Source organism: Cetorhinus maximus, chromosome 10, assembly GCF_964194155.1.
Source record: "Cetorhinus maximus chromosome 10, sCetMax3.hap1.1, whole genome shotgun sequence".
Taxonomy (NCBI): Eukaryota; Metazoa; Chordata; class Chondrichthyes; order Lamniformes; family Cetorhinidae; genus Cetorhinus; species Cetorhinus maximus.
The window spans coordinates 4,382,425-4,409,194 of NC_135888.1; the positions used below are offsets into that span (position 1 = coordinate 4,382,425).

A 26,770-nucleotide genomic window follows, 5' to 3' on the forward strand; every position below is an offset into this window, starting at 1 on the left:
AGAACTTTGTATCTCATCAGCAATTACTTCAATTGTTTAAACAAATGCAATAGAATCTACTCCGTTATGAAACTACCCTAACATTATCTAAAGTCTGGAAAGCTTTTCAATCAAGCAAAAATGTGCCTTGCTTATATCTCTCAATTTCTTTAATGGATTGCAATGTGCTGGCCCTTCCACTTATCTAATCTGCTTCACATTGCCTGTTACTTTCCTAAGCTTGAAAAAGAAAGTCAAATTAAAAAATAAATAACTGTTAGTAATAAGGGCTACTTATTTATAGTTTTCGCAATGAATCAATTAATTTTATACCCAAATCACTCAAATACTGCTTGATACCATTGAACAAAAACTGAATTTGACTTATTTAGTCATTGTCAATCAGTAGCCCGATATTAAAGCATTAGATTACATGACATTAACACCCCCTTTTGTTATAAAATAATGAACCGTGAGCAATGCCACGGGAGATGCAACACATATCCCATGTCACTTCTGTGTAACAGTCTGTTGTAACACATTATGTGCAAATTTCATGTACTCAAAATACTCAAAGTATTGCAGTGTAAATTAGCTGGTATTCAAATTTTTCTAAAATTTATTTGAGCTCAACACAAACTTCTTTGCCAATAGACTGATATGCACATTTATTAATTGGGGTTAATTCATTAATTTGTTAGAAAGGGGGAGCCTAGCCAGAAGAAGCTCAGTCATTTAAGAAGAAATGGAATCCCCTCAATTTTTCTACTGCAGCCAAAATTGCTATTGTCAACAAATTATTGATCTACCAACATTTATCTGTTTCAAATATTTACCCACAGAACTTTCATTTGTATCTGTGAATACCTTTGTTAAAAAGTTTTCATATCAAGGCTTCAGACTCACTTAAAAACCTATGCTCTCAGTTAGTACTTTTCCTTGAAACTACTACTCTGTCTATAATTCATTGGACGCTTCCTACAACCTGAGTACATACAAAATCTACCAGCATACATCAGGGTAATGGTCTCAAGGCTCAATCTGAATACTCTTCCCTCACAGTATAACAGGAATGAAGTTCCTTTCTTTTTCTAAATTATTTGAAAACCAGTTGGAGAATGAAGTTCAACAGCTTTATTCAAGTAAAGTTTCACGTTCCCACTGTGCTTCATTTTACTTGATAGAATATGTGTGCTAACACCTGCTGCTTGCAAGGCCCACCCCTTGCCATTTAATACAAGAGCATGAAATAATTATTTTTTTTCTATAAAAACCCGGTAACATAAACCATTAATTTTAGGATTTATATCAGAGGCAAATTCTCAGAATTCTCATGACTTATCATTCAGATTGTGCCAGAAATAAGCTGCAAAGTGTTTTCAAATTATCTGAAACATAAATTAAGACGCATTTTTGAACTCAGGCTTTACATTAAAGCTATTATCAATTTCTTACAGCAAAGAGGGAGAAAAATCTGATTAGAAAACCAATCTGCTTTGAAATTTTTGAAAACAATCGCTGTTCACATAAAGATTTGTTTATTTGGCTGCAGTTGCTGAAGAAAAGAATGATTAAGTTATTACAACCTATAAATACGCAGGTAACATCTTTTCAATGTCCAGTTTCTGATTATGTGTGGTGAGGAGGCTGATATTCTGTGTGTTGGCCAACACAACAAAAGATGCAGTTTGATTGGCTCAATCACCAGTCATTCAAATCCAGGCCCCTCAAAAATGTGGCTCGGGTAAGTAATGCTCTGTGATCATGCCACCTTTTGAGAAAACATGGCTTCAACAATTAACGCTCAGCGATTGCAATATGGCCCAGGAAGTTGTTGCTGTTGTTTTCTGCAGGACATCAAGGGAGACATGTAACTGGATCTGCTACAACTTAACCGGATCCAACCAGCAGCTTGGAAGGCCACAGGTTCTTTCAACACTTACTCATCCAAATAGCACCACACAGAGCTCCAAAACATCGGAAACTTTACCTCAAAAAGCTTTTAAAATTTGCCCTCCAGCTTGTTTGCAAATCATTTGGGAAAAAAAAACTCAAATCCTGTTTACAGCATGAGAAAAGATTGCACTTAAGCGGCACAGAAAGTATCATACTAATACATGCTGGAAATTCTTCACAATACAGACACTTTGATTGCAGAATTACAGGTGCAAGTGTAATTAGTAAATCTCTTCAGCTGACACAGCGATAACTCACAAAAATATCAAATTCAAGCACAGGCTTCCGAAAGTACGGGGGCCTTCAAATAAAAAGTTACTGTGAGCACTAAAAGACATAAAAGCCAATTTTACTGCTAACAATCATGTTGCTGTGACATGTGTATTTGTTCATGTTTTCACTATGTTTGCCAGCAGGCTGAAAGGATCTGTGGTGAACAAAGAAAATTCCAAAAGTATTTGATTTTTTTGATTGGTTTGCCTGCTTTTTAATAAAGGAAAGTTACATATGATCACATTGGAATTAATAAATTTGCAAAGCAATGAAATGGGGAAAATTAGAATATGAACCAATCGGTTCAAAAATATGCATATAACTGCCCTATGTCAAGTGCGCTTTGCAAAGTGTGACATGCAGAGAGTGATTGCACATCTGCCATTTTTATGATACTGTTGGTGAATCTCCCATGGCATTGCTTGAGGCATGTCAGGAGGTGAACTGCTTTATAATGTCATGGGCATTACACGAGAGAACTTCACTTCACTTAGTAAGTTTTAAAGTAACGTGTGCTGCTTTGCTGAACCGGCCGACAAGTGAAGGCTGTGACGGCTGCTCCTATAGCCAGAACACCAGCAATTAGCTCAAACCCTTACCATTCAACTGTGCCACAGAGATGAGCACTTGCCAACTCTATAGCCAGCTGTTAATACTAACCCCCTCTGGAAACCTACTTCAATATTAAGTAGGCTGAGAAAGGTGGAGGGTTAACCTTTTTAAAAATGCTGATTAGAATTGATTCTGACTTATTTTCTAAAAGTTCTCTTGATTCAGTCTTCTTTATTCTGTATTTATTCACTTTTATCCTTCTGTCTTTTTCTCCCATTGCATGAACTGATGAACTATGTTTCTTACATTATTTCTGCATTTCTTCACAAAACCTCCCCACTCTCACATTAGTCTTTTATATTGTATGTGCGCATTGCTAAAGTAGCAATCACTTCTGTAACACTTTGTCACTTCTCTCAAGCTACTTACATCACACCAATCATGTTTTTCTGTTATAATTAAACCTTAACTATATAATTTTACTTACCTCAGCCTGCCAAGGTGATCTCCAGGATAGGGGGCAGTTTTGTTTAATCACCTCACACATCCCAACACAATTTTCAAAATAGGTGGTATTGTGACACTCATGTTGGAAATTCTATGCTGCCTGCCATTCCCCCTGCCAATTATTTACTCTTAAGGACAAGAAATAGGTGCAAGAGTAGACCATATGACTGTCGAGCTTGCTCCGCCATTCAATATGACCACGGCTGATCTTGGGCTTCAACTCCACTTTCCCATCCGCTCCCCATATCTCTTGATTTCCCAAAAGACCAAAAATCTGTCTATCCCAGCCTTAAATATAGTCAACGATGGAGCATCCACAACCCTCTGGGGTACAGACTTCCAAAGATTAACAACCCTTTGTGCGAAGAAATTTCTCTTTATCTTAGTCCTAAATGATTGACCCCTTATTCTGAGACTGTGTCGCCATGTCCTAGATTCCCCAGCCAATGGATACATTCTCTCAGTGTCTACACTGTCAAGACCCTTCAGAATCTTGTATGTTTCAATGAGATCACCTCTCATTCTTCTGAACTCCGGAGTATATAGGCCTGATTTACTCAGTCTATCATCATAGGATAATCCTCTCATCCCAGGGTCTCAACTTTGAAATTTTGCTGAGCAGTGGGAAAATCCACCTTATTTCATACAACTACTCAGCAGTTACTGGACAAACCCTTTTATGAAATTAATGCCACACTCCCACTGTGACCTCTGCTCCATCAGCTGTGCTAAAGGCTAGTCTGAGGCTTGTTTGCAGCATGGGGGCAGGTTATTTAAAAATATTTTCCTTTCAATGACCCAAGTGAATCTGTATGAAATTAAAATAGTTACTCAGCTATATTTTAAATAGCACAAGCATTATTTTCCCTTGTTACTGCTCTGAAAAACTTTTTAAGAAGTCTCTTCCTCCCCCACCCCTTCCACTGTCAGAACTAGGCATCCTTGGAACTTTTCCACCTCCTTCTTGTGCAACCCCCAAAGCTATCCCACACATCTTCTCTCATAGGAGGATGTAAAAGATCTCACAACACTATTTGGAAAAGCAGCAAGTTCATCCAATATTAGCCAATATTTACTCCACAGCCTACAACAATAAAATAGATTACCAAATAATCATATTGCTGCCTGTGGGACCTTGCCTTGTACAAACCGGTTCCTACATTGCAACCATGACCACACTTCATAAGTGCTTTTTTTGCTGTAACTTTGGGACATCCTGATATCATTAAAGGCATGTTTTTTTCTTTCATTCTCAGACCCTGCTCTGGAATCTTCGGGCCATCCTTCCAACACTACTATCTCACAATCTCCCACTAATACTGCACCAAGTTCTTGAAAATCCCATGGCTACCACATACCCCTAACAATAACTAGGAACATCTCTCTGGACATAGTGCTTTGAACTCAAGGCAAGAAATGAACTGGACATTTAGACTAACGTTTAATAGTATCAAAGGACAGAGTTTCCACATTAAAATGCATATTATCATAAAATTTGAACCCAAAACCATCACTACTTGTACAATATCTGTCTACATATTGTTATGCATGTGCCCATTACAAATTTGCGTGTTCATATTTATAAACTACCTATGCATTATATAGTAGTTACATCCTCCCACCAGTGCTGGCTCTATCATGCCTCTATTTTACATTTTCCAACTGCTAGGCCTGTACTGCAGATAAGTTCTAAGCTTTTATATTTTGCTAAATACCTTTAAAAAATTATAACATCTATGTATTATATAACAATCAAGACAGGATGCATGACTAAAATGATGACTGAATTCCATCCAAGAGACTTGGCCCAATTAACCAGTGTTCTTTCACCCAAATCCACCTGACGTCTATACTTGGTCTCCACACCCTGTGTGTAATACCACATGAGACGGGTCTGTAATAAAAACAATTTGACTTATTGAATAACCATTAATCAGTGCCGCTAATACATTGTACTTTTGTTACAAATGTAAGATGGTTATATTTTAAACTGTTCCTTCTAATTTAAGGAAAAACACTGTCCTGGAATGAGGGATGGTGAAATCATACTGAAACTGTCTGGAGGCAGGCCCATGTGATTTGGTTGTCACAGGGAAAGAGGCCTAGACTAAAACCTATAGAAAATCAGGGGGGAGGAGGTGACATAGTGGTAATGTCACTGGACTAGTAATCCAGATGCCTAGGCTAATGTTCTGGGGACATGGGTTAAAATCCAAATAGTAATTTAAATTCAATAAATAAAATTTGGAATTAAAAGCTAGTCTTCACGATTATGAAACCATTGTCAATTGTCATAAAAACTCACCTGGTTCATTAACGTGCTTTAAGGCTGGAAATCTGTCATCATTACCTGGGCTGGCCTACATGTGACTCCAGACCCACAGCAATGTGGTTGACTCATAAATGGCCTAGCAAGCCACTCAGTTGTATCAAACCATTATGAAGTCTAAAAGGAATGAAACCGGAGGGACCACACAGCACCGGAAACAACCACAGCACACCCAGCCCATCAGCTCTTGACCACATTACAGCCTTAATCCAAACATGGACAAAAGAGCTGAACTCAAGAGATGAAGTGGGAGTGACTGCCCTTGACATCAAGGCAGCATTTGACCAAGTGTAGCATCAAAAAGCCCTAGCTAAACTGAAATCAATGGGAATCAGAGGAAAAGCCCTCCACTGGGGGAGTCATACCTAGCATAAAGGGAGATGGTTCTGGTTGTTGGAAGTCAATCATCTCAGTGCCAAGACATCACCACAGGAGTTCTTCAGTGTAGACCCAATCACTTCCAACTGCTTCATCAATGACCTTACCTCCATCATAAGGGCAGAAGTGGGGATGTTTGATGATGATTGCACAATGTTCAGCACATTCACAACTCCTCAGGTACTAAAGCAGTCCATGTCCATGTGCAGCAAGACCTGGACAATTTTCAGGCTTGAGCTAATAAGTGCTAATTAACATTCTCACCACACAAGTGCCTGGCAATGACCATCCCCAAAAAGAGAGAACTTAACCAGCTCCCCTTGACAGTCCATGGCATTGCCACTATGAACATCCTCAGGGTTACCATTGACCAGAAACTGAACTAGGCCAGCCATAAATATTGTGGCAAAAAAAAGGTCAGAGGCAAAAAATTCTGTGGAGAGCAACTCATCTCCTGACTCCCTAAAGCCTGTCCTCCCTCCACAAATCACAAGTCAGGATTGTGATGGAATACTCTCCACTTACTTGGATGAGTGCAACTCTAATAACACTCAAGAAGCTTGACACCATCCAGGAAAAAGCAGCCCACTTGATTGGCACCAAATCCACCACCTTCAACATTCACTCCCTCCCATCATCAATGCATAGTGGCGGCAGTGTGTGCCATCTACAAGGTGCACTTCAACAATTCACTAGGGCTCCTTTCAACAGCACCTTCCAAACCTCTACCACCTAAAAAGACAAGGGCAGCAGATACCTGAGAGCATCACCACCTGCAATTTCCCCTCCAAGCCACACACCATCCTGGCATGGAACTATAATAATCACTGTTGCTAGGTCCAAATCCTAGAACTCCCCTCCTACCAGCATTCTGGGTATACCAACGACGCATGGACTACAGTGGTTCAAGAAGGCAGCTCACACCACCTTCTCAAGGGCAATTAGGGATGGGCAATAATTAGCCAGCAACGCCCACATGCTGTGAACATTTTTTTTTAAAACATCAAGTTCCAGCTTTCATACCTTGACACAAAAGAGGGGCAGCTGGTCTTTCTGCTCACAGGCTCTCAGACTTAGAAAACCCAAAGAGAGAGCAAGATGCTGTTGGGTGAAGAAGCAGAGAAGCTACTGCTGTGAGAAAAGGATGCTTTTAAGAGTAGGTTTTCTGTTGGAAGGAAGGAGACAGTACAGTTGGGATTTTTGGACCTTAACAGCTGGAAGTCAGTTCAAGGATACTCAGAAGACTAGGTGAAGGGACTTTCAAAGGACACCGGAAGACTCACCCTGGTGTGGCAGGGAGAAGAGTGTTTCCAGAAAAGCCAGGAGGGGTGTGGGGCTTAATCTGCTGAGATCAGAGTGTAATGTACAAATGGATTGTAATGCATTTTCAGTTGAGTTAATTAGTTAATGGGGAAGTACCTTTCCTGTAGTTTGGTAAATCAGTTGCCTATTAAGCGCTGAAGAGGAGTCATATGGACTCGAAACATTAACTGTTTCTCTCTCCACAGATGTTGTCAGACCTGCTGAGTTATTCCCGCATTTTCTGTTTTTATTTCAGATTCCCAACATCCGCAGTATTTTCCCTTTCACCTATTAAGTAACGTTTAGTTAATGTTGATTTTAGTTTATTACATACGTATTAAAACGTGAAATCTTGGCTTACAATTCTTTCCATCGGTCGCGGTGAAACTCACTCTCTTTTTAAAAGCTACTGGGCTCTACAGGTATCGTAACATATTACACAGCATAAATCATCTTGCGCCATGCCATGGGACGATTATGGCGTCTATATAAAACAAGATAGTGGATAAAAGCAGAATTATAGAGGCAACCAAGTAGGATGGAAAATGCGCCATACTAGGTTCTAATTAGGATCTGAAAAGTTAATAAAAGATTCTTATTAACTGAAAATGCTTCAGAAAACTTAAATTGTACAAACAATAAACATAGTGGTTCAAATTGTTTTTTAACCAAGAAGTTTGGGAACACTAAATATGGTCTGATTTTATTCTCAGTGGGATGAAATATACTGTATTTTATTAAAGTTAAATGTACACAACAAACTCATCTTAAAATCAAATCTAAATATTTCTGTTTATTCAATGATAAAACTATAAAATTGAACATTCACTCTAAACAATTAACTCCATTTACAGCTGCTGAGCCCGAATATTGTAGTAAAAAAAGGCACCCCGGTAATTCCTGAGTTATGAAATTACCATCCTTCAAAGCAATGTGAAACATGAAAAATATGCCAAAACAATTGAACAATACTGACAACATAAGTTCTTACTGGGCATTTGTCTTAACAAAAAAAAGTACTCACTAACTTCATTTTTCAAGCAAATACAGAAAAATGTTAAACTGAAAGATTTTTTCAGTTGTGAATCAGCTGGTTCTTTTCTAACAGTGGCATTCTTTTTTGGGGTCATTTTGGTCTCCTGTGTGTAGTTTACTACAGTTCCTGCACTGATTGACCAGTATCAAACGATGCCAATCCTGTGGTCTATAAACCAATCTCAGTACATGCATCACTTTAAAGATCAGCCACTTCCTCTATTGGGAGGCCAGGTTTCACAGCTGAACTTTATCTTGTTACTCAGCCATGAGAGTTTCCTGCATTGGTCCATTAAGTAAAGCATGTAAGCTATTAAGGCCTGAAGTAACAGCCAGCAAGGACATCAAATCTGGATTGCATATTAACTTGGTCAATCACCAGGTAGAACAAAAACTTTGCTCTGTATATATGTGTGCAACAGAAAATGAATGGAAATGTAGATGCTAAGTAGGTTTTCTTCAAAATAGATTCAGGCAGAAGTGTCAACATAAACAAAAAAGTTATAACCTGGGAAATGCTTTTCAACAGCAGTAACCTCCATACAGTAATTTAAACCTCCCAAGGGCCTAGAATAGGAAACACCATCAAACAGATGCTTAGCCATCATCTAATGTTACCTGCTTCATTTCTATCAGACAGGAGAACAGCAAGAGAGCAGGAATATTGTCTATTATGTTTGCAAATAAATTAAACACCACAGAAGTGTTAAAGATGCCTTTAGTTGTGTTGTTTACTGTATAATCTTTGTAACTTCTTTCTTGTACACGTTAAAGATTATTCCTAATTTTGCTCAGAAACTCATGTTGTCTTTCAATTTAAAAACTATTTGTGTTTTATATGCATATTTTGCTTAAAAAGTCTAATTGTATGAAGAAAATCATTTGCTGCAAAGTACACAGTTAATCACGAAATAACGTGATCTCCTTCATTCTGCCAGGGTAAGTCGCTCTTCTCATCACTCAACTCACGCACTCACAAACCCATCACGCATCCACAGAGATCTCAGTCACTGCCAATTCAAGGGACATCACCATTCACGCTCTCTCACACAGTTTCATCGTCCTCATCCCAACCATGGGACTACTCACCACCCACACATGCCAGGCATCCTTCTCATCTGGACTGACAGCTCACACCCTCTCCATCTGTCTTCATGCAGGATAAACTGGCACACAAAAGAGAGAGGTCACAGACTGGTGGACGAATGCCTGAAATCAAGGTCCTCACAGACTTTGAAAATAGAGTCATCCAGCTGGCCAGTGACAATCTGGACCGTTCCTGTGCTGACGGTGAGGTCAGCAGTGTTCAGCCAAGTGAGGATCCAGCAGTGCAACATCCATCAGTCAACCATGCCGTGAGTCAGTTCCCCTGTTCCACAGTACCCTGCCATGCACTAATTATCTCTCCTTGTTTTCTCAGGCACATCTGAGAAACAGCCGAGTGGGTCCACGACTCAGGTCCTTGACTCAAGCCCAGAGAAACCCACACTGCTGCACGGGCTGACCTCCATCACTAATGCCATAGTTGGCCTCCAACAGTGTCAATGCGGGAGAGGTGCGGGGCAGCTCGATCTCACTCGAGCTTCCCCTTCTCTTCAAGGAGTCAGCCAGGGGCCCTTGGGCGCTCATAGGGTGGAGGATCAGCAGGTGCACACCTGAGGGCCATCCACTCAGGTGACTGTGGGAGTGTCTGGCCAATCGAATTCCCTCTTCCTGTGACCCCAGCATCTCCAGCTCCACAGGCTGAGGAGGGTGTCACTGCCACACAAGCAGGACCCTGAAAGCAGGCCGGGGCCCTCCAGGTCTCAGCCCTCCAGAGGATGCCCATCAAGGTCATCACAGACAGGGCATAGCAGTCAGCAGGCTGCCTCCACCTCTGCTGTGGATGTCGGGGGAGTACCAAGACATGGCGGCAGGGTTAGGAAGGTTAAGATGATGTAGTTGCAGCCTGGGCATGTGTGTTAATCACTTGTACATAATGTTCACTATTGTAAGTAAACTCCCAAGAATCTCTCCTTGCCTATGGCTCCTTGTTCTGATGAGCAGTGTTTGTGACACTCAGATGTGAAACCTTGGTCACTGCACAAGATAAAGGCAGGTGTCTCAGTCCAGGGCCATTACCCTGTGCTTTGTGCAACTTTCCCAGCACACTGATGGTGCACCTTCACAGTCACTGGACATATCAGTCATGTCTGCACCTCGATGGGGCTTATCATTGCTGCCAGAATGTTCTGGGCTGATGGCACAGAGTCCGTCATTGTGTGTGTTCTCAGCACCTTTGATGTGCAGCTGGTCCCTCATCTCATCAGCACCTGTGTCCGGTGACAGGGTTCAGCTCACGAAGGATACCATAGGATCAGGAGAAGTTAAAGTTTCCCTGCTGCATCTCCACGTTATAACCCTGTTCACAGGGGGGCAAGCGATCTGCCACCAGCTGGACAGGAGTCTGGCATTCACGTAAGCTGTGAGAGGATCTACGGAGCGTCCCCACTGCATGTTGTCATCATCCTCCTGGAATCTAGGGACTATGGGCATCCGCTGCATTTCCATGACAGGAGCATATTCACAGAGAGTATGTGCACTGCCATCGGCCAGACAGAAGCCAAATGTTCACAGATGCAACGTGGGGATCTATGGTGTCTCCTCACTGCATGTTGTCATCATCCTCCATAAATCTAGCAGCTATAAGGGCCTCCTGAGCACGCCTGCCTTATCTGGCCAGTGCGATGGCCTCATCGCTGTCATCCTTGCCTTCGAGAACATTCTCACCCTCATCCGTCAACATCTTCCTCATCGGAGGAGATGTGCAGCTCCTCCAACTCCTCAGCCAGCTTCTCTCTCCGTTGCAGTGCACAGTTTGTGATGGCACAGCAGGCAATGACGATGTGTGACACCCTCTGTGGGCTGCATTGCAGGTCTCCACCAGACTGGCCCAGGCACCGGAACCTCATTTTCAACATTCTGTTGCTTTGCTCTACCAAATTGTGAGTTGCAGCATGAGCCTCATTGTACCTTCTCTCTGCTGCAGTCTGAGGCCGCCGCACGGGGGTCATCAGCCACGCCCTCTGCGAGTAGCCCTTGTCCCCAAGGAGCTAACCCTGCAGCCTCTCTGGACCCAGGAAGCTGTCAGGGATCTCAGTCTACTAAGGACGTAGGAGTCGTGGACACTCCCTGGGAACCACGTGCAGGCCTGTAGGATGCATTTCTGGTGGTCGCACACTGGCTGAACATTAGCGAGTGGGAGCCCTTGCGGTTGACATAGTTGACGGCTTGTTACCATGGAGATCTGAACGCCATGTGAGTGCAGTTGATGGCACCCTACACCTGTGAGAAACAGGAGATCTGGGCAAATCCCAGCACTCTTCCTTCCTGGCTTTCCAGATTCCAGGCGAAATGCACAAAGTTATGTGCCTTTGCAAATATGATGTCCATGGCCTCCTGGATGAATTTGTGGGTAGAGGCTTGCAATATCCCACAGAGGTCACCTGCAGAGCCCTGAAAGGAGCCACTGATGTAAAAATTGAGCGCCGCAGTCACTTTCATGGCCACTGGCAGTGGGTGCCCTCCGTGCCAAATCCTGCAGCAGGTGGCCGATGTGACCAAACAGTTCCCTGGGCATGCGCAGCCTTCAGCGACACTGGTTCTCGGTCATCTGCAGGAATGCCAAGTGCAGTCTATGGACCCTGGGTATAGCTAGGCGCTGACTAGCGACGGTTCACTGTGGCTATTCAGTAATATGAGCAGCAGCCCAAGCCATCCCTTCTTGAAGGTGCTGCTCCTCCCTCTGCCCAGCCAGGCACCTCCGTTGCTCTCTTCTCTTTTATCTGCGCTCCCTGTAAGCCATGAGACATACAGCTAGGTCACAAGGCTCCAGGCTCCTGATGTACTCGTCCTGCAGGATGAAAGAGGGAGACGCGTGGGTTAGTATGGGTGTATTAAGAACCTCTTTTGGTTGAGCCTGAAGGCCCCTCCATGCATGCCGGAGAATGCTGGCCACAACTTGAATGGCCAGAGTTTAGTGCGCTGCATGGCTGCCTGAAATCCCATCGGCATGCCAAGAACAAAGGTCTCAAATACATCAGAGTAGATCACCTGATGAAATACCATGCACATTTCTTCTGTTTTTCCTGCCCTGTTGGCTGGTTGCAATTTCTATTTGCATACATACGGCAAATTAAGAAGAAAGAATCAACTTTTGTTCTAAAACTGACTATAACAATCTTTTTGTTCCCTATAATTTTGGCAAATTTTCAAGCTGTGATTCAAAGAGCTGACAAATGAAACACAGGTAAGAGCTGCAACCAAGTCAATGTTTCCTGGGGCATTTGCTGATAACCAAACAGCATGCAGGTAACGCACTCTCACACAACTCAGGGGTAGAGTTAAAAAAAAAAATCAGGAAATCTGTCTTTTTTGTTTGCAACACTCCCAAATGTATATTAGGGATGTAACAAATATATCTCTGTTCTTCCTTTTTCTCTACTGCCTGGTGTCCACTGCTTCTTCCTCAATGAAAAGCATTTTGAGATGTCTTCCTGCACATGATGAATGCAAAACAACAACTGCATTTATTTGGTACCATGACAAGTTGCTATTACATAGATGCAGTTAGTTACTATCGAATTTCAGTTGAAAGAATCTTAAATTATGTATCTAAAGCTAATTTATTTTTAAATTATCCTCATTTCTCCCAAAGACTTTTTTTTTGAATTGCACAACCTTATCCCAGTCTGGCCTGCATTTGTTCCCCATTCTGGAACAATAACCTGCAATTATTTCATTGAGCATCGCTGATCATTGTGAATCTGAAATCAGTGCCTCGAAAGGCACACCACCGGTGTCAAATAAACAAAACTTACTTTGGCCTGATATTGATGTAAATGAAATTTTATATCAGCATTACTTGGCAGCAAACTCGATCAAACTTCCACATGTAAAATCACCAATACCTATATTCCAAATTTTTTTTTTATTCGTTTGTATTAGTTTGTTGCTCTTGCCCTTGCTCAGAGGGCATTTAAGAATCAACTACTTTGCTGTGGGTCTGGAGTCACACGTAGGCCAGGCCAGGTAAGGACGGCAGATTTCCTTCCCTAAAGGGCATTAGTGAACCAGATGGGTTTTTATGACAATCGGCAATGCTTTCATGTCATCTTTTAATTCGAGATTTTCACTGGATTCAAACTTCACCAGCTGCCATGGTGGAATTCGAACCCGGGTCCCCAGAGCATTACCTTGGGTATCTGGAATACTAGTCCAGTGACAATACCACTATGCCTCATTGCTTGACATTGTAGACTGGACACATGCATTTCAAGTGCTTAAAAAATGTTTACTGTGGCTTTGCTTTGCTGTGAGCACAACCAGGTTAACAACAATCCACAAATGTTGAACCTTTACCAGGTTGTTGGGTTTCGGATTCATACCAGCATTGCATTTTTACATGAAATTGGGGTCAAGTTCTTTTAATCTGCATTTACAGGATTCAAAGTAGATCACTACTTTAAAAATAAACATAAATAGTACAAAGGGAATAACTACTAATATCAACTAAATCACATTTTATTCCACTAAAGTCTAGAATTTTCTTCCAATTGAAGTCCTTTTGTAACTTGAGACTGCCAAACCTGGTTACATCGTTCTAAATTTACTTAGAGAAACCCTAGTGCAGACAACATGCTCCAACCCACACTTAACTATAGGAAGCTCAGTGAACATATTCTGGGTTTCAAATTTATAACCAAAACAGCCTTCACCACATGCAGTTTAAGTAGCACAACTGGTAGCACTACCTTGAATTTATGACCAATGACACACACACATTTAATTTGTAACCAAATACTTCCCCTTCCTCTTAGCTCCCTTTAGAACTTTTGATTAACTCATATTTTTCTTAGTTCAGAGGTTAAATAAAGGAAGAGAGGTGTTCTGTGCTGAAATAGCCCAGAGCACTGCACAGAAAGTGGACTAATGCCACGGACGTTAAAAGAATCAAAGCAATAAAGATCTAGGCAATGATTTCAAGTTCAGAAGTTCAGAAAGCAAGATTAAGCATAAAAGTATCAATAAATACAGCAAAACAAAAAGGAGAAAAAGGTCAAAATGTGATGTGTCACAATATTTTGTATGTTTTGAGTTTAACTGTGATTGCACTCGTCACTTAACAGGACAAAATGTTCCTTTCAAAATCTGAGGTGACAATTTTACAACGATATAGGTCATAAACAGTCAAATGTAAGGCTAAGACACCATAATATGCCTGGTTGCTTTTTGCAAAGTAGGTTTGCTTTCCATGCCTTCAACCTGCAATTGTATCAGCACTTCTGTACAGGATCACAGTGTGCTTGTTCCATTAGCTCCTTCGTGACTACCTGGTTATTCATTGTTTACAAACAAAAACACAGATTTTACTAACTTATTAAAAGAGAAAACTTCCAGTAACAATTCTATACAACCAGAATTTCTTTCTAATTTAAAAAGTGGTTTGTGTTACTTTAAAATAATAACTGAATTTTCATTTATGGGGCGAGTAGGAATGTTAATCGTGGGCACTGCCATCTACAATACGCAGATTCCTTGTCAATCAAAATTAGTTCTTTGATTAGCTATTTACATAAGTCACTGCACCCCAAAAACAAAGTCATTCATTACATGCAGTTCTTGAAGAACAGTTTCATTTAGTGAAGAGGCACCAAATAAACTAAGCACATCTCACTCAGCACACACACACACAGAGAGAAGAGAAATGCTTTTTTAGAATACTGAAGAACCTGAGAGGAATGAAGAAAATCATTTGTACAAGTGGTAGAACATTTAAATAATGAATCCCTTCCCTGCATCTCTCCCCCTTTTTTTCTCAGAAGTACTGAAATAGAAATTTAATAAAAGTTAAATTCCAGTGTAAATAAGGTGGATTGTTGATATTAATCTATGAAAACGGATTATTGTCCTTGTGCACAAATTTAACACTGCAACTTAAATGCTTTCCATCACAGCGTACTGCAATCTGAAAACACTAGTTGCAAGTTGCAAAAAAGACTATTGATTTGGATTCTAAATTAAGATTTAAAATAAACTGGACTTTATGTTATAAATACTCATAAACCATAATTACATAACATTATTGAAAAATAAAAAAGTGGGCTTAACTGCTAAGATTTCCTACTCTTCTAAATGGCACAGTAAGACTAATGGTGTAGCCAGAACATAAATGTGTCAGCAACATTTTTAATTGGCTTTTCATGAATGACTTTACTGTACTTAAAAGTCTGCTGCTCTCTGATGTTTCCATGTGCTGCGGACTTTATTGTCCTCACTGCATAAGAAACAGATTTCTACCTACAGCCTCCGCTTCTATAGAAAAACGTGGCAATTATTAAAAATGTTAAATGATTATGCATAAATTTTAAGATGGAAAAACATTACTTCGTACTCAAATCTTAATTCTTGAAATGTTACTGTCAATCCAATTTGAAAGATTTTCTTACAATTGACAGAATTCATTATTAAAATTTCACTCCAATCATCTGAACATAATAAATTAGCAAGTTATCAATGGCCTTTTGCAAATTTTCTGCCATCTGCTTGAGAGAAAAAAAAATTCAGGTAAGAAATCTAATAAATATATTAAGATTAAATTGATGTTACATTCGGTCCACACAGATGGAATGGACAATATATATGACAGCCAGTCATGGGATGTGTGATCTTATGCAGTATTAATAAACTGTGCAATAAATTGTAAATGTCACCTAAGGGATTCATTGGTTTGTCAGTGGCATTTAAAACTTCTAGCATGACACTAACCAGGCGTATAATATACCATAGATCTGAAAGGGTTAAAGAAAATCTATGAAGTGATGGCAGCAAAAGTTACAGATACTCTTCCGCTGCTAGTTCCGAATCATACTGGTTAAAGGCATACAAAGGAAGCCCTTGAAGCAAACACAGCTTTTGAGTCCCTCTTGTCAAAGTTTACAGAAAGCTTAATTGGAAAGTTATAAATTGAGTCTGAAAGCAGAGCCAGACAGAGAACAGCTCTGCTGTCAACCACAGTGGGACTCTTTGTGGTTACCTAAAACTTCTAATTCAAATATAATGCAGCTGGGAAGCATTTTGAGTGATTTCAGACATAAATTAAATTTCTGTACTTTTAGTGTACCTTCAAATGACATTAAATATTACATCAGAGAGGATTTTTAAAAAAAAAAAATCAAATTTATACCAAGCTAAAAAATCTACTGTTCTATTTGGAATAAGCGTGACCATCTCTTTTTCAGTACATCTGCCATTGAAGTGTACAGGAACTCAAGTTATTTAGCCATGCATGTATTGACTTCAAAAATAATTGATGCACTGTTTTATTATATTCAATTATATTAATGACCAATGCACCATTAAACTAAATTAAAAATTATTATTCAGCTATGAAAACAAAATAAATATCATACAACAATCAGCTTTGTTAGAAGTCGCTGAATCATTATTTGATACTGTTATTACATATTACATAGTATTTACAGCACAAGTAAAGGCCAGTCTGTCCAAAGGTCTATGCTGCTTCTTATACTCAATCTGTGCCTCCTTCCATTTTACTTCCTCTCACTTTATTAACATATCTTTCTATTTTTTGCTCCCTCATGTACTTAACCATCTTCACCTTAAATGCATCTATACTATTCACCTCAACTACTCCCTGTGGTAGCAAGTTCCACATTCTAACCATTCTCTGAATAAAGAAGTATCTTCTGAGTTCCTTATTAGATTTATTAGTGACTAAAATATATTTTTGGCCCCTGGTCCTAATGAAACCTTTCATAATTTTAAAGGCCTTAATTAAGTCACCTCGGAGGAAAAAGGCCTAGTTTGTCTAATCTTTTCTGATATTTACCCAAATCTTGAGTTTTAAGCTATTTGCTTTGAAATGGGGCTTGATTTCAGCAGCATTTGAAGAAATAACCTGACACTTCTGGCCGAGATTAATCAAGCAATATATATGTAAGTATATCATTACCACTTATTCTGAGTTCAAGGAGGGAAGAGAGCCTGGCAGATCACCTTGTTTGGGCCTCGAGAGGGAAGGTTGGGGGTAGGTGCAGCTCCATTCACCATTAATCTCAGGGTTTTTTGGCCAGCATTACATCCCCCTAGGGCAGTGGTCCTCAAACTTTTTTTTTGTCGAGTACCCCATTCAGATCTACAAACTTTTTGATAACCATTACAGGCCGTTGCTTTTTAACAACCCTTTAATGACCACACGTTTTGTAAATTATTATAATTACACATTACAGGTAAAAATGTCTATAATATTTCTTTACTTACCATTACTGTGATGGATTAGCTCGTTTGTTGGAGCATAAGCACTTGAAGTTGGGAAAACAGTTGGCATTCTCTCACTTGGTGACCCCCTGCAGTCTCCCTCTCTGACCCCTGCAGTCTCTCTCACCCCCACAGTCTCTCACTCGCTGACCCCCGCAGTCCCTCTCACTCTTGCTGACTGCACCCCTCGCGCAGCCTCTCTCTCCCTTGGCGACCCCGCAGTCACTCTCTCTCTCTCTTTCCCCTTCCCTGCCTCACAGTCTCTCCAATCCTGACACCCGCATTTTCTCCCTCCCTCCCTCAATGACCCCAGCAGTCTCTCATTCCCTCGGTGACCCCATGGCTTCTCTCGCACTCTGCCTCGCTTGCACCCACAGTCACTCTCCTTCGCTGATCCCTGCAGTCTCTCTCTCTCGCTGACACCCCCAGTCTCTCCCGCCCTTGCAGACCCCTGCAGTTTCTCTTACGCCCTTACTGACCCTCGCAGTCTCACCACTGTCGCTCCAGTGCTCAGGCCAATGCACTGTCACTCACTTTCCCGCTGTTCTTCCAATCACAGGCTGTTCTCTCCCGCGCTTGCTGCTGAATTGGCACAACTGCATTTCACTAGTGAACTTTTTGGCAGCAAGTGGGGGACAGAAACAGCCTGTGATTGGAGAAGCAAAGTGAATGACAGCGCATTAGCCTGAGCGCTGGAGGATGTGCACGGCTGTCATCATTAAGTGAATTGCACTTAACAATTTGTTGCGCGACCACACAGGCCGGCAACTTAGAGGGAGCATAGCTGGGGGAAGAGAAAAAAGAAAGCCCTTAAAAAACAACCTGAGGGGCAAAAACAAAATAGGAAACAAAAATCCGGTTTTAAAAAAATGGAAAAATAACACCCCTATATATTGTCAGTCTTCCTCAGTATTGACTATGCTACCTAGTTGGTATGATCTGAAAATTTTGATATTGTCCTTCCAATTACAAAGTCCAATCATTTATGTAAATAGTGAATAACAGTTGCCCCAGCACCAATTCCTGTGAAACCCATTTTCCACCTCCTGTTGGACTAAGCAACTACCTTTAACTTGTACTCCCCAATTTTTGAGTATTGCTGAAAAAAAAACATGCTGTTGAGGCTTTTCATCTTGCACTCCTCGGGACAGACACAAGAATGCCAAATTTTAAAGGGAACAACAACGCATTTCAAGTTACCTGTAAGTCAAACTATGTTGTTGATATCCCAAATTTGGTCTTTTGATGTACCTCTGTTTCGACAGCATGTCTCTTTTTTCAGCAATACTCAAGTTCTGTACCACCAAGTGACTATCTCCATTTTTTGTTTCACAGCCAGCTTCCATTCTGCTACTTGTCTCAACCCCATATGGTCTGACCTTAGTCAGGTCTATTATGCAGTTAATGAAGGCCTTTTGAAAGTCTATGCATATTGCATTCCCTACATTATCCCTTCTGCTCTTTCTGTTATTTCCTCAAAGAATTCAATAATATTGGTGAAGCAAGACCTTCCCTTTTGAAATCTGTGCTCAGGAATATTATATTTCAGGCTTCTGTTATAAATATAAATCTAAAGATTCTATATCTTTCACTACCACCAAAATTAAGCTAACTAGTCAATAGTTCACTGGATTTCTCCTATCTTCAGTTCTGAATATATGAATAACATTAGCTGTCCACCAGTCCTCTGTCACTATTCCCTTTCCCACTGAATGTTTATACACTGGTGCTAGTTCTTTGTTTGTTTGTTTCCTTAGTATGTAAATGAGTAAAAGTCAAGTATTATAATATTGTTTTTCATAAGGGAAATAAGTCTAAAAATGCCATTAATGGCGCATAACTTAAAACGTGGGGATTTTAGAACAATATGGAGCATCATAATTCAGACCTTGTGCCACAGTTCTTCACAGAATTGCTTGCTGACAGTGTTACCATCTGCAGCAGAAATGAGATACCTACCCAGGAAGAAAAGGCAGCGTTAGAGTTGCAATTCACTTCAAGCTGCTGCTGCTTGTGTCTTAGCAAATCAAGAGACCAAGAGAAGCATTAGAAGTGTTGAAATCAGATAAGCTGCCTATCTTCTTATCCAGGTGAAAGATGCATGCAGAAACCAAATTGCAGAAGGGAATATATGTTTAATGAGATGAATTTTTAGTGCCAAGTTTTCAAACTCTATGTTTTATTGAACAATTTGTTAAATAGCACTACAGTTGTTGGTTCCCAGAGAAAGGACGTTTCAGACATACGTGCTGTCTCTCTTTTGCTCGCACATCATTAAGTCCAATCACTAATATGCAGTTCGGAGACGTGTACTACATGTGGTACTAAAACTAATATTTTCACATTTGAATTCCACTTATTTCATTAATCACTGTAGGAAGTATAAATACAGTTGCAAAAAAAAAAAATTACTTTGATGTATTGACTGTGGCAATATTCATTGTCAGTCGGTAAATGTGTGTTTTTTTTTAAATATGCAGGATGGCAATGAAATTGGAGGAAACATTTGAGAAATTACCTCTACAGAGTAATCTAATGGCCAGTCTGCCACTACACCTGACAATAATATCAAAACAAAATATTGACCGAGCAACTTAGTGGTCAATGGTCTCAGAAGAGCATGACTGAAAATCATTATTACCAGAAGAAAGGTTTGTGGTCAGAAAGTGCACACATATACAGGTTTTACTGAAGTCATAAGAACAGTATGCAACCAGTAACAGCGTTGACATCCTTCTGCCATTCTTCCATAAAGACCACAAACACTCGTTTTTTACATCAAAGTTCATACTTTAAAAATTTTTTTTTAAAATGCATGCCTGTAGATTACAGACTGCCATTCCAACAGTCTATTGGTAGATTTGTAAAATATTCAGAAACGAAACGTTGAAAGTATTCCAGATAAATTCAACGACGAGATACTGACAAGTGTGCTAGATTGCTGATTGTATCCTCACATACAATTCACATATGAGCTTGTTCTTAAGATGGTGATTCTTACACCCTCCAAGCATAGGACATCCAATTGCAAACTAGTGCCATTTATTCTGTCCTGAGTGTGGATCAGGAGCTGGGAACGGAGTAGATTAGTACATTAACGGGCTGCGCCACCAAGTGGTAGAACACAAGTCACTGGCGTCATTCCAAATCTTAACTTTTCCATCTTAAGATAGAGATTTCTCCAGAGGGATGATAGAATCAAGAGCAATGTGCCGTGCATCTTCTAAATGCTAATATAACACTACTGGTAAACTGCAAGCTGCACATCATCAGGGACTCTCATTTTCAGAATTGCACAGCACCATGGAAAAATATGCTAATTAACATTATTTCTAAAAGTATATATTTCCATAAAATTTATACCTAATTAAACTAAGTGAAGTTTAATAATTTCTGAAGGGCCAACATGTTTTCTGACAGCACAGAAATTTGAGAAACTATTCCCACAAAATGTTTCCAATTTCAAAATAATGTATATAGCAAGGAACTCTTCACAATAATTGTAGTCGGCCTTGCATAAAAATCGAATACTACAGCCCACTCTTAATCTAAAAAGAGTTTTATTTCCAGATTAAGTTTTGAAGCGTTTAACTTCCAGATTCACTATGTCAAATGCTGCTTTGCATCTGCCTTTATTGGCCATTGTTGCCAGATGGAAAATATTAAACAAAAAGGATTGCAACTAAATCAATCTGCTACAGAACAGTGCCAAAAGGCCCCATGCTAACTACAAGCAGATTTGCAGGCAGGTCTCGTTCTGTTACGACCTGGGTTCTGGCACATCCTTTGCCCCATCTAACAGCAGGAGGGCAGGGGCCGGCTGAGAGCTGCTACTGTGCCAAACAGACTGTGGAGTGCTTACTGCTTGAGTGCTTCTACAGAAAGAGTGTGAATCCAAGAGTCCATTGTAAACAACTACTGGTACTTCCTGGCTGCTACTGTGCCATACATTTGGGTGCTAAATGTTTCAACAAAAATGGCGCATTTTAATCCTTTAAAAAAATCCAAACTCAAAGTGGCATTTTAAGAATGAAGCCTTTATAAAAAAAGACCACATTGTTCTATGCTTGTCACACTTCACTCCTCAAAGCTTAGATTTGTTAACTCAATCATTATCCTTAAAAAAAACACCAACGTAAGTAAATGTGAAAAACGCAACATCTGTAATTACAGGAATCTATTTGCAACACTATAAATTATATATTTTCTAAATTAATCTAGTAAGATAAAAATGAAACTAAAAGTTGTACTTTTACCTGAAAACTGCTGGAAGATGCTAGTCTACAATTTACGCAGGACAAGACAATTTCCTTTTTGAGCTCATTGCCTATGTAATATTAAATAAGGAAATTCATTTTTTGCAAGTCATATCTACTGATGTGATGCCACAAGGCAGCAACAGGCCTTGGAACTTCCTCCAACCAGAAAAGTACTAATTATGATTTGAAATTGTTTTAATTGATTTATTGACATGCTGAATTATACATAAATGTGATTCCACTCGTTTTCATTTGAGGACCTATATTTCTAACCTTTAACGGCCTGTCACCATCACAGGTCCCGGAGGATGAACAAGTCCAAGCACTGTGCTTTTCCACCACTATTGCCAAATAAACTCTGATCGGCCAGTGAGAACCACGTTGAACAATACCCTATTAATAATCTTTTTTCTCTCCATCTCACCTCATTTTTCCATTTTGCTCGATCTGTGAGCCCGGCCAAGAACTGACAAAAGCTACTGAATTGAGGTGGTATATCTGAGTGACAAGTCTGGGACTTCAACCTGGAACTCTGGCCCGGACTTCGGCGCAATGGCCATTTTGGCAGGGACTCTCATTTACAGAACTGTACAATATCATAGAAGCCATAAGTTAGATTGTTGTGATCCCCAATCCTCTAGCAGTGGATGTATGCCACAATTTGCTTGAAAAATAATTAAAAGATACATCACAGGGAGCACAGCAGGATGTCTAGTGCAACCAATGGCTAAAGTAAAAATACCTCGTGATAAGATACTACCCAGGCTCAGAATGTCTAAAATAAATGTTTGAAGGTTGATTTGATGGGCAGGAACAAGCACAAATTCAAATTAAAGAGCTGATTCGCCTTAAGGACTGTTTTTATATCTGTCTGGTTACTTCATTAGATGGAACAGTGATCCCCACCCCATTCTTATTGAGGCTGTACGAACAGAACGGAAACCAGAGACTTTTAGTCTTCAACTGCTCAAGCAGTCTATAATCCCAATACGATTGCTGATTTACCACTTGAATTTTAATAAGGTGCAAATGGATACATTGTGATCACTAACGTCACAGTCACAACCACAACACATAGGGTTAGCAATCTGAATTACACATTAGAAAAAGTCACGTCCAGATGGTAGTTTAAGGCTAGAAACTGGCAACTTGCTCTCGCCAGATTTGTGTAATTTTGGTTGATTTGTATGTTGCACCAACTGACCACAGATACAATCAGAAAGGCACCACTAATACACACTTTTATTTCAAATTTAAACAACAATTCCCGTTATTGCACCATACTAAACTCACCAGTGTCATTCTTCAATGGTCTAAAGTGGCGGTGGTAATCACAGTGGTATTAATGCAGCAAACTCGAACTTGCTGTTGATTATGGCAGAGCTAAGACAATTAACACAACTTTAATCGGCGAACATCCCTATGGAGCATCAAGTTCCAGCAAATTTTCCATTGCATTATAGTAAAAGTCACTCATGCCATCATTTCCTGGAACTCCTGCACCATAACAATGGTGTAGGCTGTAGTTTCAGAATTTCCACTTCCTTGCGTTTGGGAAATTGGTGTTCCACCTACTGTAGTCGGGAGTTTACACTGGTTGAATGTTGCAGTTGCAAAATACACTTGAATCAAATAAAATGTATTCGTTCTGAACAAATAGTGATTTTCCTTAAAAGGTGTATAGCTGATGACTGCAATCCCTTTTCTTTCCACATTCAAAATATTCAATTATTTCCAGAACTTCTGAAAACCTCATTACATGACATACAGGCAAATTCAGACTGAATAAGCAAGACTCTGAACTAATTTGTTCACAACTGTCAGTCAAACTTATCTTGTAAGTTTTTTCACACACCTCAAGCAGATTCAGCGCTTCCAACAGAAAAGCACCGGTTCGAGTTGATACCTTTCACTATTCCATTATTTATATAGAGCAAAGCCCCATCGAGTACACTTGCAGTACACTGGATCATATCCAGTAAGCACTGTCCTTAGGCAAAGCAGTCCTGTCATAAGTTACCACAATATTAACCCAGGAATACAATTGTTGTTCTGTGCTTATCTTTTGTCACCAGAAATATAACATCCCTTGTGTTTCTCATTGGCACAAATATTTCCAAATTCTTCTAACTTAAGCTCTTCCATTACGGTTGGATTTGTTCCTAATTCCTGCGATTTGCTGGGTGTTTTTGCACACTATTGGTTTTTACCTAGTTCTTGAACACAACTTCAACAATATTTTTGTTTTGCTACATTACAACAGAATAGCATATATCCACTTTGACCTATTCTGTTTCAGGCAGAAGGTTATTGTAGTGAGGAGTCTGGAGCCGTTAACGGAGCGGGAAATGAAGCGGCAATCACCAGCGTCTGAAATGACCACAACCACCACATACCAGGGCCTGGACTCGATGGGTCGCAGCAACTCCAGCAGAGTATGACAGCCTCCCGGTGGCAGATGCAGCATCTCATTCACTGTAGAGGAAAATGTCAAGCCAGTGCATTCTCGTTCAAACAAAACAGCATCGAATATCTTTGGACCACCAGTGGAAAACCAGCCTGTGGCTAGAAGCAGCAACCCACCAGATGGAAAGAGCAGGTTCACCTTTAGAGCAGCTACCAATGAAACACCGGAAAGCAACGGAGAAACCCTCCTGGAGGCAAGACAAGTGGCATTTTCAATGCTGCGAAAACACCCCTGAACACACAGGACTTCACAACTAGGAAAGCTGAAAAGTGCCCAGATTCATGCAATAGTGAAATTGAAAACCAAGAAGTTGCCCAGAGAACAAAGGAAGAGTCCACACTCAGCCCTGTAACACCAGCTCAACCATTTCGACCCAGAAAAGTTCCACCTGGTGGTGTCTCCAGCCTTGTTTTGGGATAAACCCACCATTTACTACTTTATCTTTTTTTTATTCATTCACGGGAAGTGAGCTTCACTGGCTGGGCAAGCATTTATTGCCCATTCCTAGTTGCCCTTGAGAAGGTGGTGGTGAGCTGCCTTCATGAAACGCTGCAGTCCATGTAGCATAGGTACACCCACAGTGCTGTTAGGAAGGGAGTTCCAAGATTTTGACCCAGCGACAGTGAAGGAACAGCAATATATTTCAAAGTCAGGATGGTGAGTGACTTGGAGGGGAACTTCCAGGTGGTGGTGTTCCCATCTATCTGCTGCCCTTGTCCTTCTAGGTGGTAGTGGTTGTGGGTTTGGAAGGTGCTGTCTAAGGAGCCTTGGTGAATTCCTGCCTCATGTAGATGGTGTGCACTGCTGCTACTGTGCGTCGGTGGTGGAGGGAGTGAATGTTTGTGGATGGGGTGCCAATCAAGCGAACTGCTTTGTCCTGGACAGTGTCTAGCTTTTTCAGTGTTGTGGGAGCTGCACTCATCCAGGCAAGTGGAGACTATTCCGTCACACTCCTGACTTGTGCCTTGTAGATGGTGGACAAATTTTGGGGACTCAGGAGGCGAGTTACTCGTCACACAACTCCTAGCCTCTGACCTGCTCTTGAAGCCACAGTATTTATATGGCTAGTCCAGTTCAGTTTCTGGTCAATGGTAAACCCCAGAATGTTGAAAGTGGGGGATTCAGTGATGGTAATGCCATTGAACATCAAGGGGCGATGGTTGGATTCTCTCTTGTTGGAGATGGTCATTGCCTGACACTTACGTGGCACGAATGTTACTTGCCATTTGTCAGCCCAAGTCTGGATATTGTCCAGGTCTTGCTGCATTTGGACATGGACTGCTTCAGTATCTGGGGAGTTGCGAATGGTGAACATTGTGCAATCATCAGCGAACATCCCCACTTTTGACCTTATGATGGAAGGAAGGTCATTGATGAAGCAGCTGAAGATGGTTGGGCCTAGGACACTACCCCAAAGAACTGCAGTTGAGCAACTGAGTTGCAGACTGAATAAATGTTAATTTTATTGTGACCTGCAAAGTCTGAGCCTGACTGTTTTTGGAATAGCACTTTAGATTTCACTTTTCGTTGATGCCTGCTCCATTTTCCACAAGTGCACCAAACATCAGGCCTGCTGGGAAAGGCTTAAAAGTGGTCCGTCCTTGTGATGTGGTTATTGAGTATGTTTGTGTATTTCATGTGACTTCGGCCTAAACTCTGGCATTTTGAACTTTGTATTTGGGTATCTTGGAATGATTTGTGATGCAAATAAAAATTCTGAATCCACACATGTTTTGATTGATTTAATATCAAAGACATACATTTCAACTAGGTGTGCTAAATTGGAATGCCAGTTTTATGCCAAAACAGTAAGTTGAAAATCTATCCCATAGCTCTGATTGCTTGAATCATACTATCTACAGAAATTGTCTATGTTTGATATCCATGTTAGATGTGACAGTAACAGTTATGCAATGGCCAACTGCATATTTCTTGACATTTGACAGAATATTTGAAAGCAAGTGTTGCTTCATTAATAAAACCAATGGAAATAGTAATTTCTATTGATATCTTTTAGGGTCCCACAATTAAGTGTGCAGCTGGAAGAATGCAAAGTTGCTATAAAGTGCATATGTGGATTAGAATGGAAAGTATTGCAAGTCTTGATATTAGAGATCGTGGTGCATAACAGGGCTTACATTAAAAGACTATTAGATTTCTTCTTTGGTCTTTAGTTATTTAGCTAACAATAAGTTAATGTGGGGCTTATTAATAAACAGCTGCCCAATTAAAATCTGCAAATCATTAATTTTGGCTAGTTAAGGATCATTGTACATATCATAGTAATTTAGTTCTTCACAACAAAGTCTGGTGGATCTTATTATATTTACACAATTTTCCAATTGCAATTTTCCAGTCTTGCAAAGCAGATCATAAATATTAACTTATGCCAAAACTTGCACCATACCAAACTCA

General features: G+C 40.4%; 1 protein-coding gene and 1 pseudogene across 12 annotated transcripts in view; one reads left to right on the forward strand and one right to left on the reverse strand.

Annotated features, from left to right (window-relative positions):
- The window catches only part of LOC144685412 (DENN domain-containing protein 1A-like), a 604,549-nt gene that overhangs the window by 311,951 nt on the left and 265,828 nt on the right, over positions 1-26,770 (reverse strand). The gene's annotated exons all lie outside the window — the stretch shown is intronic.
- On the forward strand, positions 24,264-24,785 carry LOC144685201 (jupiter microtubule associated homolog 1-like; annotated as a pseudogene).